The sequence below is a fragment of the Sminthopsis crassicaudata genome, chromosome 4 (assembly GCF_048593235.1).
Source record: "Sminthopsis crassicaudata isolate SCR6 chromosome 4, ASM4859323v1, whole genome shotgun sequence".
NCBI classification, from domain to species: domain Eukaryota; kingdom Metazoa; phylum Chordata; class Mammalia; order Dasyuromorphia; family Dasyuridae; genus Sminthopsis; species Sminthopsis crassicaudata.
The window spans coordinates 175,436,334-175,456,655 of record NC_133620.1 but is presented as its reverse complement, the minus strand read 5'-3'; the positions used below and the strand labels follow the sequence as shown (position 1 = coordinate 175,456,655).

The following is a 20,322-nucleotide window of genomic DNA, read 5'->3' as shown; positions in this document are numbered from 1 at the left end:
AATTCTAAATAAAATTTTAAAAAAAGAAATGGGTGCTATATATTGTCAAATGCTTTTTTCTTTATAGAGATTATCATATGATTTGGATTGCTTTTGTTGTTGCTGTGATCATTTATGGTAATAGTTGCTTTTTGTTTTGTTTTAATATTGAACCTGCCCTGCATTCCTGGTACAAATCTCACTTGGTTGCAATGTATTATCTTGCTGATAAATTGCTGTAATCTCTATGCTAATATTCTATGTAAAAAATTTGCATCAATATCCATTAGAGAAATTGTTCTATAATTTTCTTTCACTGTTTTGACTTTACCTGTGTCATAAAAGGAATTTGGTAGAAATATGGTATTTTCCAAATAGTTTGCATAGTATTGGAATTAATTATTCTTTAAATGTTTGGTTGACATCCCAGGAAGAGACATAGAAAATACACCATATCTGAGGGAACTTAGTGAGGGGGAGAATCATTGTGTGAATCTTACTCTCATCAGAAGAGGCTCAAAGAGTAAATAATTAACATATTTGTTTTTCAGAGAATTTTCTCTCACCTCATTAAAAGGGGGGAGAGGAAAAGGGAAAAGGAAAAGGAGAATAAGTGAAGGGACTTGGAGGGAGGGGGGAGGGATCCTAAAAAAAAAAAAAGAGGGAGGGTTGCGCATCACAAGGGGGGTCTGTAAATTAAATATCGGGGAGGGGGATCAGGGGGGTCAAGGGAAAAAAGCATAATCTGGGGATAATACGATGGCAGGAAATACAGAATTAGTAATTTTAACTGTAAATGTAAATGGGATGAACGATCCCATCAAACGGAGACGGATAGTAGATTGGATCAAAAAGCAGAACCCTACAATATGTTGCCTACAGGAAACACACTTAAAGCAGGGAGATACATACAGAGTAAAGGTAAAAGGTTGGAACAGAGCCTATTATGCTTCAGGTAAAGCCAAAAAAGCAGGGGTAGCTATCCTTATCTCAGATCAAGCAAAAGCAGAAGTAGATCTTGTTTAAAAAGATAAGGAAGGAAACTATATCCTGCTGAAAGGTAGCATAAATAATGAAGCCATATCAATACTAAACATATATGCACCAAGTGGTATAGCATCTAACTTTCTAAAGGAAAAGTTAAGAGAATTGCAAGAAGAAATAGACAGTAAAACTATAATAGTGGGGGATCTCAACCTTGCACTCTCAGATTTAGACAAATCAAACCACAAAACAAACAAGAAAGAAATTTAAAAAGTAAATAGAACATTAGAAAAACTAGGTATGATAGACCTTTGGAGAAAACTGAATGGCAATAGGAAGGAATATACTTTCTTCTCAGCAGTTCATGGATCCTATACAAAAATTGACCATATACTAGGACATAAAGATCTCAAAATTAAATGTAGGAAGGCAGAAATAATAAATGCCTTCTTCTCAGATCACAATGCAATAAAAGCTACATTCAGTAAAAAGTTAGGGGTAAATAGACCAAAAAGTAATTGGAAACTGAATAATCTCATCTTAAAGAATGACTGGGTGAAAGAGCAAATTATAGAAACAATTAACAATTTCACCCAAGATAATGATAATGATGAGACATCATATCAAAATCTTTGGGATGCAGCTAAAGCAGTAATAAGGGGAAATTTTATATCTTTAGAGGCTTATTTGAAGAAAATTGAGAAAGAGAAGATTAACGAATTGGGCTTACAACTTAAAAGGCTAGAAAAAGACCAAATTATAAACCCCCAACCAAAAATTAAACTCGAAATACAAAAATTAAAAGGAGAAATCAATAAAATTGAAAGTAAAAAAACTATTGAATTAATAAATAAAACCAAGAGTTGGTTTTATGAAAAAGCCAATAAAATAGATAAACCTTTGGTAAATTTGATCAAAAAAAAGAAAGAGGAAAATCAAATTGATAGTCTTACAAATGAAAAGGGGGATCTTTCCACCAATGAAGAGGAAATTAGAGAAATAATAAGGAGTTACTTTGCCCAACTTTATGCCAATAAATTTGATAACTTAAGTGAAATGGATGACTTCCTCCAAAAATATAGGCTCCCTAGATTAACAGAGGAGGAGATAAATTGCTTAAATAGTCCCATTTCAGAAAAAGAAATAGAACAAGCTATTAATCAACTCCCCAGGAAAAAATCCCCAGGGCCAGATGGATTCACATGTGAATTCTACCAAACATTTAAAGAACAATTAGCCCCAATGTTATATAAATTATTTGAAAAAATAGGGGATGAAGGAGTCCTACCAAATTCCTTTTATGACACAGACATGGTACTGATACCTAAACCTGGTAGATCGAAAACTGAGAAAGAAAATTATAGACCAATCTCCTTAATGAATATTGACGCTAAAATCTTAAATAAGATATTAGCAAAAAGACTTCAGAAAATCATCTCCAAGATAATACACTATGATCAAGTAGGATTTATTCCAGGAATGCAGGGCTGGTTTAATATTAGGAAAACTATTAATATAATTGACCATATTAATAATCAAATTAATAAGAACCATATGATCATCTCAATAGATGCAGAAAAAGCATTTGACAAAATCCAACATCCATTCCTACTAAAAACTCTTGAGAGTATAGGAATAAATGGATTATTCCTTAGAATAATCAGGAGTATATATTTAAGACCGTCAGTAAGCATAATATGCAATAGAAATAAACTGCAACCTTTCCCAGTAAGATCAGGAGTGAAACAAGGTTGCCCACTATCACCATTACTATTCAATATAGTACTAGAAACGCTAGCCTCGGCAATAAGAGCCGAGAAAGAGATTCAAGGAATTAGAGTAGGAAATGAGGAAATTAAACTATCACTTTTTGCAGATGACATGATGGTATACTTAGAGAACCCCAAAGACTCTGCTAAAAAGCTACTAGAAATAATTCAAAATTTCAGCAAAGTGGCAGGATACAAAATAAATCCACATAAATCCTCGGCATTTTTATATATCACTAACAAAATGCAACAGCAAGAGATACAAAGAGAAATTCCATTCCAAACAAATGTTGAGAGTATAAAATATTTGGGAATCCATCTACCAAAGAAAAGTCAGGAATTATATGAGAAAAATTACAAAACACTTGCCACAAAAATAAAATCAGATTTAAATAATTGGAAAGACATTCAGTGCTCTTGGATAGGCCGAGCGAATATAATAAAAATGACAATACTCCCCAAACTAATCTATTTATTTAGTGCTATACCAATCAGACTCCCAAGAAACTATTTTAATGACCTAGAAAAAATAACAACAAAATTCATATGGAAGAATAAAAGGTCAAGAATTGTAAGGTAACTAATGAAAAAAAACTCAGAGGAAGGTGGTCTAAGTGTACCTGATCTAAAGCTATATTATATAGCAGCAGTCACCAAAACCATTTGGTATTGGCTACGAAATAGACCGGTAGATCAGTGGAACAGATTAGATACAAAGGACAAAAAAGGGTACATCTATAGCAATCTAATCTTTGACAAACCCAAAGATTCCAACATTAGGGATAAAAATTCATTATTCGGAAAAAACTGTTGGGAAAACTGGAAATTAGTATGGCAGAAATTAGATATGGATCCACACTTAACACCATATACCAAGATAAGATCAAAATGGGTCCATGATTTAGGCATAAAGAGGGAGATAATAAATAGATTAGAGGAACAGAGGATAATCTACCTCTCAGACTTGTGGAGGAGGAAGGAATTTATGACCAGAGGAGAACTAGAGATCATTATTGATCACAAAATAGAAGATTTTGATTACATCAAACTAAAAAGTTTCTGTACAAATAATACTAATGCAAACAAGATTAGAAGGGAAGTAACAAATTGGGAAAATATTTTTAAAAACAAAGGTTCTGACAAAGGTCTCATTTCCAAAATATATAGAGAACTGACCCTAATTTATAAGAAACCGAACCATTCTCCAATTGATAAATGGTCAAAGGATATGAACAGACAATTCTCAGAGGAAGAAATTGAAACTATATCCACTCACATGAAAGAGTGTTCCAAATCACTACTGATCAGAGAAATGCAAATTAAGACCACTCTGAGATACCACTACACACCTGTCAGATTGGCTAAGATGACAGGAACAAATAATGACAAATGTTGGAGGGGATGTGGGGAAATTGGGACACTAATACATTGCTGGTGGAGTTGTGAAAGAATCCAGCCATTCTGGAGAGCAATCTGGAATTATGCCCAAAAAGTTATCAAACTGTGCATACCCTTTGACCCAGCAGCGCTACTACTGGGATTATATCCCAAAGAAATACTAAAGAATGGAAAGAAACATATATGTGCCAAAATGTTTGTGGCAGCTCTTTTTGTTGTAGCTAGAAACTGGAAGATGAATGGATGTCCATAAGTTGGAGAATGGTTGGGTAAATTGTGGTATATGAAGGTTATGGAATATTATTGCTCAGTAAGAAATGACCAGCAGGAGGAATATAGAGAGGCCTGGAGAGACTTAAATCAACTGATGCTGAGTGAAATGAGCAGAACCAGAAGATCACTGTACACTTCAACAACAATACTGTATGAGGATGTATTCTGATGGAAGTGGAAATCTTCAACATAAAGAAGATCCAACTCACTTCCAGTTGATCAATGATGGACAGAGGTAGCTACACCCAGAGAAGAAACACTGGGAGGGGAATGTAAATTGTTAGCACTAATATCTGTCTGCCCAGGTTGCATGTACCTTCGGATTCTAATGTTTATTGTGCAACAAGAAAATGATATTCACACACATGTATTGTACCTAGACTATATTGTAACACATGTAAAATGTATGGTATTGCCTGTCGTCGGGGGGAGGGAATAGAGGGAGGGGGGGTAATTTGGAAAAATGAATACAAGGGATAATATTATAAAATATATATATATATATATAAAATAAAAAAAAATGTTTGGTTGAATTCACTTGTGAATCCATCTGGTCCTGAAGATTTTTTCTTAGGAAGTTCATTAATAACTTGTTCAATTTCTATTTTTCTAAAATGGATCTATTTAAGGAATTTATTTCCTCCTCTGTTAATCTGGGCAACTTGTATTTTTTAAAATATTCATTCTTTTCAGTTAGATTGTCAAATTTGCTGCTATACAGTTGAGTAAAACAGTTCCTAATTATTGCTTTAATTTTTTTAATTGGTGTTAACTTCCCCCTTATCATTTTTGATGCTGTTAATTTGCTAAGTTATCTCTTCTGAATCTGTTTTGCAGGTCTGCTATTTTTCCAATGATGTATTCACATTTTCTTCCATTTTTTCATTCTATTTAGTTTGAGTGAGTCTTGATTTCTCACAGAGTTATTAGCTTCCATTTGCCCTCTTCTAGTTTTAAAGTGTGGCTTTCTTCATTTAGCTTTTGTATCTCTTTTTTTCCATTTGGTTAATTCTACTTTTGAAGGTATTGTTATCTTCAATGGATTTTTTTTTGCATTTGGCCAATTGTATTTTTTTAAGAACTCCCCTTCCTTTTCCAAGCTATTGACTCTTTCTTGCATATCTCTCATTTCTTTTCCCATTTATTCTTCTACCTCTCTTATTTATGAGCACTTCCAAGAAGCCTCTTTGGGCTTGAGATTCATATCACTCTTTGAGATTTCCTCTGTGGACATTTTGTCATCATCTGAATGGTGTTTTGTAGTCAAAGTTCTTTTCTGTTTCTTGCTCATTTTCTTTCCTTTTTCTTTGCTATTTTTTTTTTACTTTTATGTTTGAGCACTGCTTCTCCAGTAAAGGAGGTGCTATCCAAAGCTTCCAGTTCAACTCTGAGCCTTGGCTATAAGCTCAGGGGACCCTTGTATTTGCAGAGAGGAGTTTTATCTGCTCTTCCCAGGAAACAGTCTGATTTCCCAGAATTTGCCTTCTGAGGGGGAACTAGGGACTGCCCTATTGCTTTGCTCTGCCACTGAACCAGGAGTGAGGGTTTCAGTTGCTGATCTGTGATTAAGACCCTCTCGCTGCCTTTCCCAGACTCTGTCTGAATAGGGGTGAGCACCCCTTTTACCCTAGTGAAGCTGACCTTTCTTGAAGTTCTTCCAATCTATCATGAGTTGTAGTTTCATTCCATCAGACTTTGTTCAGAAGCTTGGTTTCATGTGGTTCTCTAGGGAAAATGGAAGAGCTAGAACTGCTTCCTGGTTTCACTCCACCATCTTGATCCCACCCCCAGAAATCTGACCAAAATAATTTTAAAAATTGTTAGATGGTAACCTTTCCTTATCCAGGTGCCAGGTGCCACCTTGGATTTTGAGAATTATACTTAAAGCAAAAACAGAAGAAATGTGAACAAATATATAAGCTTTTTGCTTTTTTGAGAGGCAGAATGACAAAATGAATTGAAAGAGGCCTCAGAATCAAGAAGGCCTATGTTTTAATGTCAGCTCTGACCCATACTGACTATGTGGTCCTGAGCAAGTTACTTAATTTCTCAGTATCCCCAAACAAGGCTTTAAACTATAAATTGAAGATCAGTTGCCACAATCTACAATGATAAAATAAGTTTCTTACCAGGAACTCTCTTCACATTCACTGACAAAATCAATTCAGTGAGGGTTGAGGGGAATTAATTATTTACATATCACTAAAAGCAATCATAAAGACATTTCCAATTATCACTTCAAGACCTTACATGTCCAAACTAGAAGAAAACCTAGAGAGCATTTATCTATTTCAAATCCCTTACATTACAAATGAGGAACTTCAATGTAGGACAGTTACGTGACTTGCCTAGGTCAGAAAAGCCATTTGTGGTACTGATTTTGACATTAGATCTTTCAACTCCAAATTCAATGCTTTTTCCAAAACATCACTATACCTCAATGGTATTTGCACATGTGAGATATTTTGAAGGGAAAGAAATTCTTCATTCCAAAAGTTGAGACAGCATAGGAGTTTAATAGCAGAAGAAAATATTATAAAAACTATTCTGACTGCATGCAGTGGACTCCCTGCACAATCTACAATGTTTTCACCAAAGGTTAATCCTAAAATAATGGGAAGAAAATTGGAATGGCAATCTGGATGATTGAATCTACTTATGATAGTGCCACCATGGGATCTTGGGCAGGTTAGTCCCTTAATGTGGCCTGAATGTTTTAATTTGTGATCATAATAGTTCACATTTAGGTAGAACAAAAAGTTTTACATATTCTTTATGTTTATTATTTAATAGGATCATCAAAATTGCCCTGTGAAGTATATGCTATTATCATTCCCATTTTATAGACAGAAACTGAAACTCAGGGAAATTAAATTGTTTAATATCATGTAACAAGTATCTGAAATACTACTATGCATGAGTCTTTCTGGTTCTGGATATGTCATTCCATGCTCTGAACAATGCTTTCTTGTAGTAATCATTATTGTTCATCCTTTGTCTTCAAAATGGGCTAATAACATCACAGGATGATGGTTTGACTTGTGTGTGAATTGGATTCAATTGATTATTTAAGTTGGAACAAATGAGCTTCAAGTTCCCTCTCAGCTATAAGCACCTATGATTCTATAAATTTTGGAATTTCAAAGTTTTATGTATTTCTGAAATTATGTCTATATAAGATAAAAAGAGAAACCCCAAGGAAGCCATATTCATAGTGAATTATTCAGAGACATGAAGAATATTCTTTAAATGTCTTGTAAAGCATAACTAGTCGATATATTTCTGCCAAGAGTTCTAGAAAAATCAGTACATGATTTCCTTAGGGACAAATGGCCCACATAAGCAAGACTGTGCTCAAAGTTAGCTAAGAACCAAATGCAAAACTAATTATACTCAAAGGCTCCCAGGAAATATATAAGTAAAAACCATAATACCTCAGGTTGTCATAATTAGGGCTTTCAGTGTTCAGAATACAATTTCATTGACAGGAATGTTTTGTTTCCACTAAGGATACTGGCACTGTAGAATGAGCTTTTCATTATAGAAAAGAGATAATGTTCACTATAATATGAGGCACATGAATAACTGGGATTTGTTTTTCTTTATAAGAAAAAGCTTTATAAGAAAAGCTGTTGGATTTTGCCTAATTCCTTGGCAAACTGAAGGAGAAATTGTATTAAATTGAAAACAAACAAAGATGAGCCAAAATGTCATGATGTATGCAGAAGTTTTCTGGGTAACAGAACCATTCGACCATGATTTAACAAAAAAGTTAATAGAAAAGAACCCCCTGAAAGACACATTACAGAACTGTCATTTTCCATTTAAAACTAGCCATGAGAAAATACAGTGAATTCTTTATGTCTTAATTTCAAGAAACACTTCTGTCATCTAGAAATCCTATTAAAACTTCAAATAAATGGAAAAATAAATGATTTCCTAACATTCCTGAAAGATAGAGGGATTCTCTTACCTAAACTTGACTGAAAATATTCATTACTAAGTGGGCATATGATTCAATAGTCCTTCATAGAACATTACATCTTAGGAAGCCAGTGTGATTCAGACAGCAACTGTTGAATTTTGTGTCAGGAAAACCCAAATTCCACTGTTGCCTTTCTACGTGACCATGGGCAACTTACTAAACCCCTCCAAAGCTCACATCTTTATTAATAAAATATAAAACATTCTTTCACCTACTATCATATGTTGTTTTAAAGATCAAAAAAAGATGACTTATGGAAAGTACTTTGGAAAATTTAAAGCATTACATAAATATTTGTTATTATCCATTTTTATATAATTATCAAATGGTAAAATTAATAACTGTCAACAAAAAGTTTTCTCTCACTTTAGAAATGTGTATGCTTAGCTTATCATTAAATATTAAATATAAATGACAGATTTATCATTAATTTTTAAAGTGTTAGTTATTAGCTTTTGTAGTCTACCTAAAAAAATCAAACTATTCAAATAAGGGAATAATAAAACATAATTACAACAATACTATGACTTTTGAAGTGGGGTAACAAAAAATGCTAAAACTGATGGAAAATGTGTTGTTATACAGCTGTTTATCATGAGATGCTAAAAAAATAAAACTAAAAAACCAGGACAGGGCAAAAAAAATGATATCCTGAAATTCCAACAGACAGAAGTTTTCTACTGGAGGAATTTCAACATCTTTGAGCATCATAGCCTTGCTTCAGTAGAATGCTTTGAAATATATGGGCCTTTTCTTTATTCCACATCTCATATGGAAGATATAGTAAAAACTGAAAGGAAATAACAAACATAAACAAAGAGAAGGACTCAAGACTACAGATAGGTTCACCCCTAGAACTCAGATCAGAACTCCAAAATTCAGATCTGATCCTCTTTACAAAGTACTACATTGTAATATGAAAATAAGTCTTGCATATTTTTGCATCTATAATGGGTATCATATTGCCTGCCTTGTCAGTGAGTAAAGGAAGAGTTAGAGAAAGGAAGAGAGTTTGGAATTCAAAATTTTTAAATGAATTTTGTTTTAACAGGACTATGATGGACAGATTGCTAATTATAAATTTGCCAGAACCTTAAATAATTATCAAAGAATCCTTGGGACAAAGACAAAGCAAAAGAAATAATAAAATTAACTTTTTAAAGAAAAATTCAGTTGAAGAAGGTGAGACCTTAAATGTTAGGACAAATAACCTGACAGGAGATATAGAAGGGGAAGGAAATAGGTACTGAGGATCATGTGAAGCCAATGATAAAGAGACCTTGGATAGAAAGGGAAATAGGATCATGCTAGAAGGAATTCCCTTGGAGTGTGATTAAGAGAGGAGGAAGAATTCTGTTTAGTAGTTTCCCTATTTTAACTAATTATTCTTACTAACAAGGCTACAAGCTCATGTTTCTACCTATTAATCTAAAATTTCTATTGCTGAAAGTAGTACTACTATTACTACTACCACCACCATTATTATTACTACTATTATTGCCACCAATCTTAGTTCCTATCCAAGGCCTCTTTACCAATTTTATTAACCTGCTGAAAGAATTTAGTGTTGTTTCTAATATTTGACTCATCCAATATTTTCTGAATTTGGATCTCAAGAAACTGACCATTCTTCTGAGACTAATGCATACTGATTCTTCTGTTTTTTCTGGCATTTGATTCTAACAAACTAATGTCCCTGTGATACTTAATCCATTCCATTTCATCTCTCGTTGACTCTTCATATCTATCATTAACTCCTCTCTAGTTTAACTTACTCCCCATCCACTGGCCAAATGGATTCTAGCATATCTATTCCAAATATAGTTAACAACAGTTAAACAAGAAACATTTATTAATCACTTCCTACATGCCAAGCACTGTGCTAAGTGTTGACCATATGAAGAAAGGAAGAAATAGTTCTTCCTTGTTCTCAGGAAGTTAATATTGTAACAGGAAGGAAGATGAGAAATCTTGTAAATATTGAGATATATTCAAAATATATTTATAGTATGTAAAGATAATCTCAGAAACCAATAGGTGGGAGTAAGAAAAGACTTCATGCAGAATGTAAGATTTGAATAAAATAATGAAGGAAGACAGAAATTAAGAGACAGCAGTAAGGGAACAGAACATTCCAGGTGTTTGGCATATTCAGTTCAAAGGCACAGTAATATAAGATTTATTTTCCAAGGATGGCAAGTAGGCTTTGTGTCCTGAAGTCAGTGATTTCCCCAATTCCCAACTGGATTTACTTTTAAAAGTTGGATATGAATCAACTTGGATTTTCATACTTAGAATATCAGAGTTATAAAGCACCCCAGAGTTCATCTAGTCCACTTCCCATCTTAATCAATAAGAGTTTAGATATGGTAATCCATCAGTCAGTCAATCAATAAGCATTTACTATATAACAGGAATTATATTGAGGACTGAAAATACAAAGATAGGTAAAGCTGATCAGTATTCTGAAGCAGCTGTCATCCTAAGTAAGACAAGAGACAAAATGTAAAGAATTAGGTAGATGCAAATAATCATCTCAGAGAGGAAGAGAGAGTAATGCCTAGGGGATGAGGGGGGAGGGAATTAGGAGAAGTCTCCTGCAGAAGTTGAGATCTGAATTCAAGATTGAAGGAAGTCGAGGGAGACTAAATGGGAAAGGTGAAAGAATAAAATCCCTGCACTTTCAATGGGTGGGGGCAGGATGAGGAAGGACAGTCATTGCAAACAGAGGAATTTGATATGAAATGAGAATAAGAGATAGTGTGAGAAGAGCTCTAAATTACCTATTATAAAAGGATTGTAGTGTTAGGTTCTTACTAAGTGCTAAGTCGATACTTGGCAATTCTCTAGTTCCAGCCTTTACTGGGAGTTTTACTTGTGAACTCCTGGGGGAGGAGCTTGCATGCTTAGGAGGAACAAGTTCATTGGTTGAAGTAATTTTTCCCAGAAGCCCTTGTGTTATCCCATGCCCATTCTCTTGGAAGATAAAAGAGGGCAGCATTCCAGAGACAGAGAGTCTCTGCTCTAGGCCAGACTTGACGTGGCTCTCTGCAGGAAGGGAAGTCACTACTCTGGACCAGAGTTAATGGCAACTGTCTGGAGACAACGGTTCTCTACAGGAAGAAGAATCTGTCTGAGAGATTTGAGTTGACACAGCAGATCTCTTCCCAGAGAGCGATCAGCAGCTTCTGGAGACAATAGCACGTTACATATTGGTGTCCACAACGTGGGGCAAGGACTCTTGCTTATCCTGACAAGGACTTATTCTGAGCCCTTTAGAGGAGCTAGACCGGACCATCGTAATTTGGCGCCTGAACAGGGACAGACACAATCCTGATTCCAGTGGAAAAGCCTCTGATCCAGATCTCACTCTCTCTGACCCAGAACCGTGAGTAACAAGGAAACTTTGTTAAAGATTAAGTGAGCGAGCTAATAGATAAATAAGGAACTTAACTTGTTAAGGGCTAAACCAGCAATCTCTTATAGTGAAATGGGGCAAACGCCTTCTGTTCAAGGAAAATGTTTAGAGAGCATCATCAAGGTTATGAAAAGCCAAGGATTGATTATAATTTTGGAGGAGATTAATGAACTTTTAAAAACTGTGAATGTCATATGTCCTTGTTTTTCTCTGGAAGAAGAATTGGATCTAGATGAATGGGAATTAGTAGGAAAGCAATTAGGTAAACACTACAATTCCAAACCAAAGATACAATTCATACCTACAATTTAATCCAAATGGCTTTAAAAATTGTTATTCTAAAGGAAGAGAAGAAGGAGCAAAATGGGGAAGTGTCAACTAAACTAGGTGAAAAGGATGAACCAGATAACAGTGAAGTTAAGTACAATTCTGAGCAACAGGAGCATTTCCCATCTCCTCCCTCAATTAACCCTTCAGGGGTGAAGCAAGAAGTAGGAGGGGAAGAGGCAGAAACACAAACAGAATTGCCTGTGAAGCAGCCTAAGCCTATGACAAGATTAGAAAAAGCATTGGTTAAGGCTAAGAGAGAAGGACAGGATGTAAGTGAATTTATACATGCATATCCTGTGATTGAAGATATTGACTCTGTAGGTCAAAAAAGGAGAAGATATGCACCTTTAGATTTGAATAAAATTAAAGATTTGAAAAAAGGTTGTACCCTTTATGGGGCTACATCAGCTTATGTTAAAATGTTACTAGATGGTTTGTCTTATGACGTCCTAACCCCGAATGATTGGAAATCCATAGCAAGGACATGTCTAGAATCTGGACAAAATTTGTCATGGCTTGCGGAGTTTCATGAATTATGTAAAATCCAAGTCAGATGCAATTTGGAAATAACACACAATTCACTTTTGAGCACTTGGCTGATGAAGGTCGGTATGGAGAGAATTCAGAACAGATTAATTATACCATGACAATATATGAGCAAATTGCTAAGGCTGCAATAAAAGTTTGGGGTTCCCTCACCGGATAGAAAGATCAGGGAGAGGCTTTCACTAAAATAGAACAAGGTCCCAATGAACCTTTTGCAGATTTTGTGGGACGTTTGCAAACTGCTGTCAAAAGAACTATTGGAGAAAATGCAGCTACAGAAATAATGACCAGACATCTGGCTAAAGAAAATGCCAATGAGATTTGCAAAAGAATTATATGGGGATTAGACAAAGATGTTCCTTTAGAGGAGATCATAAGACGCTGTGCTACAGTGGGAACAAATGCTTTTTACACCCGGACTATGATGAACATGGAAAGACAGGATCCCTACTGGCAAAGGACTTCTAGAGAAATTCATCAATGTTTCCAATGTGGAAAAATTGGACATCTAAGAGCTCAGTGTACATATGGAGAAAGAGTGAGAAGACAGGGTGAGAGAAGACCTAAAACTCCATGTCCAAAATGTCACAAGGGCCTCCACTGGGCCTCCGAATGTAGATTGACCCAGGAAAATGAGAGATGGGGCCCAGCTTCAGCCCCCCAAGTGGGGCATGATGGCAGCCGATGTTACATCCGGAGAATTTTAAGACATGATCAATCAGCCAAAAGGCAATCAGATGGAAGAAAGGGATTGAAATTAGGAATAGAGTTGTGTGCAGTAGAGACTACTGAGATACTCCCTGGAGAAATGAAATCTGTTCCTGTTGAGCCTATGGATCCTTTGCCTCCAGGCTTGACCATTTCACCTTCTGAGAGTGCCTACAAAACAGTGTCCATCCATACACTGATGTGGGAAACTGGAGAACATGTAGCTAATATCCCAGTCACTAACACAGGGAGACAACGTGTGATTTATCAACCAGGAGAAGTAGTAGCATAATGCTTATTGTTATGTACCCCTAATAAGCAACCTGGTGATAGTCGCCTAGATTCTGATTCCAGTGAACAAAATCCAGGAATATATTTGACAGCAGCTGTGACAGCTGACCGACCTATGCTTACTATTTATATAAATGGAATACCATTTGAAGGATTGGTAGACATGGGTGCAGATCGTACAGTTATTAGAGGTGCCAGTTGACCCAATCACTGGCCAAAGATTAAGACAGACACCTACATGTCTGGCGTAGGAGGATCAATAGCTGCAGAAGTTAGTGCAAATATCATCAGGCTGCTTGAGCTTTATGTTTACAATTTGGAATAACAAGAGAGGAAGCTAGGAGCATAGTAAAAAGCTGTACAGCTTATCCTCCTTTCCATGCTCCTACACTCCCTCCAGGGAAGAATCCTAGTGGTTTGAGACCCAATGAAATCTGGCAAATGGATGTGACCCACTATAAATCTTTTGGTCGTTTGTCTTTCGTCCACATGGTAGTAGATACCTTTTCAGGATTCACTTTTGCAGTGTCAACAGCAAAAGAGACAGCCCGAGTGGTCACTGAATTCCTTATCCAAGCATTTACAATTATGGGTGTGCCATAAGAAATAAAAACAGATAATGGACCTGCATATAGTTCTAAACATGTTGAGCACTTCTGTGCGCAGTATAAGATATTACACACTACTGGAATACCTTTTAATCCGCAAGGTCAGGCAATAGTAGAGAGAAGAAACAGAGACATTAAGACACTCCTCCAAAAACAAAAGAAAGGGGGAGCCACAGGTAGCCCTAGGGAACTTCTGAATTTAATTCTCTATGCTATTAATTTTCTAATTTTTGACAAAGATGCACTGTCTCCGGCAGATAGGTTTTATAACCCACCAGAAGGGCAGTGTCCAGTGCAAGCAGCTCCACTGTCCTTAGATAATCTCCAGGTGATGTGGAGAGCCCCTGAAAGTGGTGAATGGAAGGGACCAGATAGGTTAACTGCCTGGGGGAGAGGGTTTGCTTGTATTTCTTCAGATGGAGAAGGAATCAGATGCCTTGTCTGATGCCAACGAGTCATATTCTCCTTGTCCATCAGAGACAGAGAGAAAAAGAGAAAGACCTCAAAACAAAGGATAAAATCTAAGAAACATCTGACACTGAAAGAGCATGGCTAATAAGAAGACTATTAAAGAACTTTAAAACCAGCAGGAATCATTGGACTTCCTAACACAAGATGAGACTAATGGACAATGGACTTATGGACATTTATAAATTTTCAATTTATGATTTGATCATGTTATTTGTTACATACTTCTAGCATGTATTATGTTACTATGTATTATGTAATCTATGTAATTATGTGTAATGCCTCCCATATTGATGGATTTATGTTTTAAGGTCATGACCACCCTATGTTCCTATGTTCTAAATCAAAAGAAAGGGGAGATGTTAGGTTCTTACTAAGTGCTAAGTCGGTACTTGGCAATTCTCGAGTTCAGGCCTTTACTGGGAGTTTTACTTGTGAACTTCTGGGGGAGGAGCTTTCTGCTTAGGAGGAACAAGTTCATTGGTTGAAGTAATTTTTCCCAGAAGCCCTTGCATTATCCCACACCCATTCTCTGGGAGGATAAAAGAGGGTGGCACTTCAGAGATAGAGAGTCTCTGTTCTAGGTCAGAGTTAGAGCGGCTCTCTGGAGGAGAGAGAGAGTCTCTTGTCTGGGCCAGACTTGAGGTGGCTCTCTGGAGGAAGAAGTCTCTAGACCAGAGAGCAATCAGCAGTTTCTGGAGACAACAGCACATTACATTGTAGTATAGGTAGAATACATGAAGTGGAATGTAAGAAACCTGGAAAAGCAGAAGAGGGACAAGTCATAAAGAGCTTTAAATACCGAACAGAGGGTTTTATCATTGGTACTGGAGCTAAGAGAGAACAAAGGTCACTTCATCTGGGACTGGAATGAGAGATTAAGCATTATCTACATATTCATCATGTGACTCTGGTCTGATTTCTCTTAGCCACAATTTGCTCATCTCTAAAATGGGAATGACAGCATCTACTATATATACTTATTTAAAAATCAAATGACATAACATACTTTGCAAACCTTAAAAATACCATACAAATGCTAACTGTTGTAGGCAGACAGAAATTAGAATGAAAAAGATGAATGCCTTCTATACTGAAACTCCCAGAAGCAATACTGCTACCTTTAATACTTACTGCCTGTGTTTACCTGGACAAGCCACTTCAGGCTTCAGTTGGGCATCTGTATAAAATAAGGGATACTAGGTAGCCTCAGAACTTCCCTCTGGCTCTGAACCTGTGGTCTTTGAGAAAAATAACTAAATTTCTGAAGTTATGTCCACTCTAAAAAGTATGAGAAAAATCGAACAAAGTATAAGGAAAGGGTAGATTGACGGGGCATCTAGGTTGCTTGGTGGTTACTTACAGTGCTGGGCTTAAAGTCAGAAAGCTCTGAAATCATATCCAGCCTCAGACACCTACTAACTGTGTGACCAACTTGAACCTGTTTGCCTCAATTCCCTCATCATTCAGAGCAGCTGCAGAAAGAAATGGCAAACCACTATAGTACCTTTGCCAGGAAAAGCCCCAAATAGAGTCACAAAGAGTAAAGATGAAAGCAGAAAGGAGGAAAGGGGTGTCTATTTGCATTTGAAATGAAAGATTAGGAATGGTCCAAGGCTAGGGATGGCTGGTTTTATTTTGTCTTTTTTATTATTATTTTTTTGAAAATATAGTCATGCTTGGTGATGCAGCACAGCACTTCAAGGCTGGTATTAATATGTTTCTGATCTGATGAAAAGCTTTTCTGAGTCAGTAGACTATGAACTTTCAAAATAGCTCTAGAGACAATCACTCAGGATTTCTGCAGGCAGGTGACTGCCCCTGGAATGGGTATACTTAGTAAGGCTTGCAGCCTGCTACTTAATGTTTCAATCTGTGGCTAAGAATCATCTAGAGAACAAGTGAGATCATGCCCCAATCCACAAATGACAAGTCTTACTATCAAAAGATCCTCATTAACTGCACTAAAGGCATCTAGTTATGTTCCCTTGCTGGGGGAAAAAATCAAATGTTGAACTATTATGTAAAAAAAAAAAAAAGCCAAGAAACTATACTGAGTATGCATGTGATATATAGATACATTCAAATATATTGTGGAAAGAAATAACCTAAGCATGTTGTTACTAAATTTAAAAATTCAAAGCAAAAAAAAAAGATAAATAGGTATTTTTAAAAAGATATCATGGGTAGTTAGAAAAACTATAATCTCAGAAAGAGGTGAAAAAGGTAAAACTGATTATTTACTTATATTTTCCTGATATATACAGCACTGAAATCATCAGGTATTCCAGATATTAAAGGTGAGAGAAGTATTCTTAGAATAATTCTATATTAAAAGATGTTTTTGCAGTGATTCAAAAATATATTCAACCCATTTATCAGTGCTTAGAAATCTGAAAATTATAATAAAATAGATTTTTCGATATAAACCATAGCATAGTAGATTGTGGCTCTGAAAATAGTATAAATAAACATTACTCATTTTTTCCTTAATTCATAATTGTGTTACAACTGAATCCTTTAAGAAAAAATTACCTAAAGCTATCATTTGTTTTTCTTTTCCTTAATCTATTAGCTTCTAGCTAAATTTCTGGAATGTTTACTCATAACATCTGATTTAGTTATAGAGAAAAAAGATAATTTTCTTTCTCTTGAAAATGGATATCAACATGATACGCAATTCTATATCAGCTGAATTGGAACTGAACAATCTATCTTATGTAAAGGTATATGCAAAGATGAATCAAACCAAAAGGCTTTGGTTTATCTCTCCACTTTGAACACAAAAGATGAAGGTAGCTTAAATGTCCTATTGCACCATTTATATATAATTATGTAGTCAGAATGTAAGGTCATCAATATCTATCACATTATGCCACCCTCCTTTAAAGAACAAAACTAAAACCATTTCATTCAATTTCAAGTGTTCATATCTGTATGTATCCTCTGCTTCCTTTTGTTTCACTGATGAAGGCATGAAATCAATGCTTTTACTTTCCATGTAGATACTTTATCTTTTTCCCCCCTTTGAGATGAATATTTAAATGACTATCATTCTTTTGTAATTTATAATGTCATTTAAAAACAGAAATAACATTGTACAAAGAAAAGGCAAATCCTGCTTTTCTCTCTAAAGCTAGTAATTCAAAATGGAATGTTTTTTTTAAAGCAGGAAATAATAGAATGAAAAAGAGTAAAATGGAATGACAAAAATATTCATTTATGTGTGGATCTCAATCATTTTGGGGGAGGAAAACTTCCATTCTTGTTTAGAGGTGATGAGGTTTGAGCTTAAAGGTCTCTTTTAGTCAGTAAGCTTTTATAATGAACTACAAATGGATTTGTTAATATGTCAAAAAAAATTTCCCAGATACTCAAGGAATTTTATTCTAAAATTAAAAGATCCTTGTTAAGCACAGTCATATAGTACTTTTGTTTCATATTATTAATTAAGGTTAATTAATAATCTAAGATCTAATGACAATTTAACCAAAAACATGAAATTTCAAACTCTTGGGACTGAATTTTGCTGTCCATAAATTGGCAGTTGCTGTTGTTTATATTGTGGAGTTATTGCTTGAAAAATGAGGTTGAGAGGAACTCCTAGAAACTTATTTAGATATAATGAACTGTTTACTATGAAAATATAGAAAATTCTCAATGTGAAGTTTATATTCAGATACAATTGTTTCTTAAACAGAATTTTAAGATCATAGATGTAGAATTGGAAGGGATCACAGAAGTTATCTAAAGTATCTCATTTTTTCAAGTATAAAAACTGAGGACCAGAAAGTGTTTTGTTCAAGTTGACAAAAGTAATAAATGTCAGAAACAAGATTTAAATAATGTCTAGCAAAGCTAAAAAAACTGGTGAAAATAATTTATGATGAATTCATAATTATTTCAATTGGATACTACTGTCAAGTATAGATTGTCCCAAAATCTTAGTGAATTTTTAAAATTTAATAACTTCATAAATGAAAGGGCCACATCTCCCCCGCTACATCTCCCCCTCTAAAGTAAATCATCTGAGTGCTTAATTGTTTAAATTTCTTGTAAACTATTTACTTTGGAGGATTTTTAATCCTATAGTTTTATTTTTTTATTTGTAACAAGTCAGAGTACCTTTCCATGCTTTGTGAGTGCAACAATTTCTAGAAGATATATTCTAAAAGTGATAGATCAATCAGTAGAGGAGGTCATTTTGCTTGGCTGCTTCTATCATCTGATTTGCCTCCATTTGACTTTTTCTTATGGAATCACAGGAAACTATCATTTGTGCATGAAAGTATTCTTTTGATGATCTAAAGACTAGGATTACAAATGCAATCCTTTCAGTCATTGAGCAACAAATGCTAAAAATTTTTACAAAATTAAAAATTGACTAATGTTTAATGCAAGACAATGGATATTTTGAATTTTGTTAAGAAACATTTTTTTAAATGTATGTAATTACTTTCTTTCAAGTGCCTTTTTTGTGCATATGCAGGATTTATAGTTCTGAAGTTATTAAGTCTTAAAACTGCACTAAGAATTTTGGGACACACTTTATAATGAATTCATTGATTCAGCAATGAATTTGTAAATATAAATGATCCTTGTGGCAAGCAATTGAGGTAAAACTTAGGCAAAGTCAGTGGCCAAAGGAAGTATTTCCCCAGTTGTTATGTTAAAAGAGAAAATTTCAACCAATACTACCACACATTTTCATTAGCATTAATACTTCTTGGTGGGGGGGAATGTGAAAGATGTCTTTGATCCCATTGCACCATTAGTATGAACTCTTACTTCAAGGTTCCATGACCTCACTAATGTCTGGATTTCTTCCAATGTCTATATTCCAATTGATGCAAGTGTTCTTATATTGGTCTCTTCTTGTTCATATATGCTTTTATAAATCTTCCAAATGAGAATTACTGAATATGCTCTGGAGAACATAAATCCCTAAGCCTTTTCAATTTTGCAGGTATCAACATAATAACTGTACTGCTCATCTAAATTCCTGTTCTTGCTATATGACCAGTCTATCTTATTTTTCTTATCCTATATTTTCACACCTTCCATTCTAGAATTATTTCCACAAATTCTCCATAGATCTAAACAGTTAACTGGAAAACTCCTGCTTCTTTTATTATCTCAGAAATAACAAAGTATCAATTGGTCTGTCTAGCTGATGTCCTTCATAATCATTTCTTGACTAGCCTACCTCCTTTTTCTAGTTAAATATGTCTAAGCCATTTATCAGGGCAATGGGGGGGCAGTGACTGCTTAATTCTACCTCCAAATCATTATTAAAATGGTGAGCTAGTCTTGGGCTCTCAGCTACTATGCCAATATCTCAGATCTCCTAGATTCAATTTTATCTATGTAAATCTATATCGACAAGTCCTAATTTCTCTCCTGAGCTACGATTATGAATATCTTTTGGATATTGGACGTCACATAGCCATCCAGACTCACAATTCTGATGTTACTTTCAACTTCTCATTCCGCCTTACCCCACATATCAGTGCCATTGACAGACTGTCATTTCCTACATTCACAACATCTTTCTTTTATGCATTT

The 20,322-nt window shown here is 35.1% G+C and overlaps 1 protein-coding gene across 1 annotated transcript in view; it reads left to right on the top strand.

Moving 5' to 3' along the window:
* Positions 1 to 20,322, top strand: part of NKAIN2 (sodium/potassium transporting ATPase interacting 2) — a 1,389,007-nt gene that overhangs the window by 1,322,865 nt on the left and 45,820 nt on the right. The gene's annotated exons all lie outside the window — the stretch shown is intronic.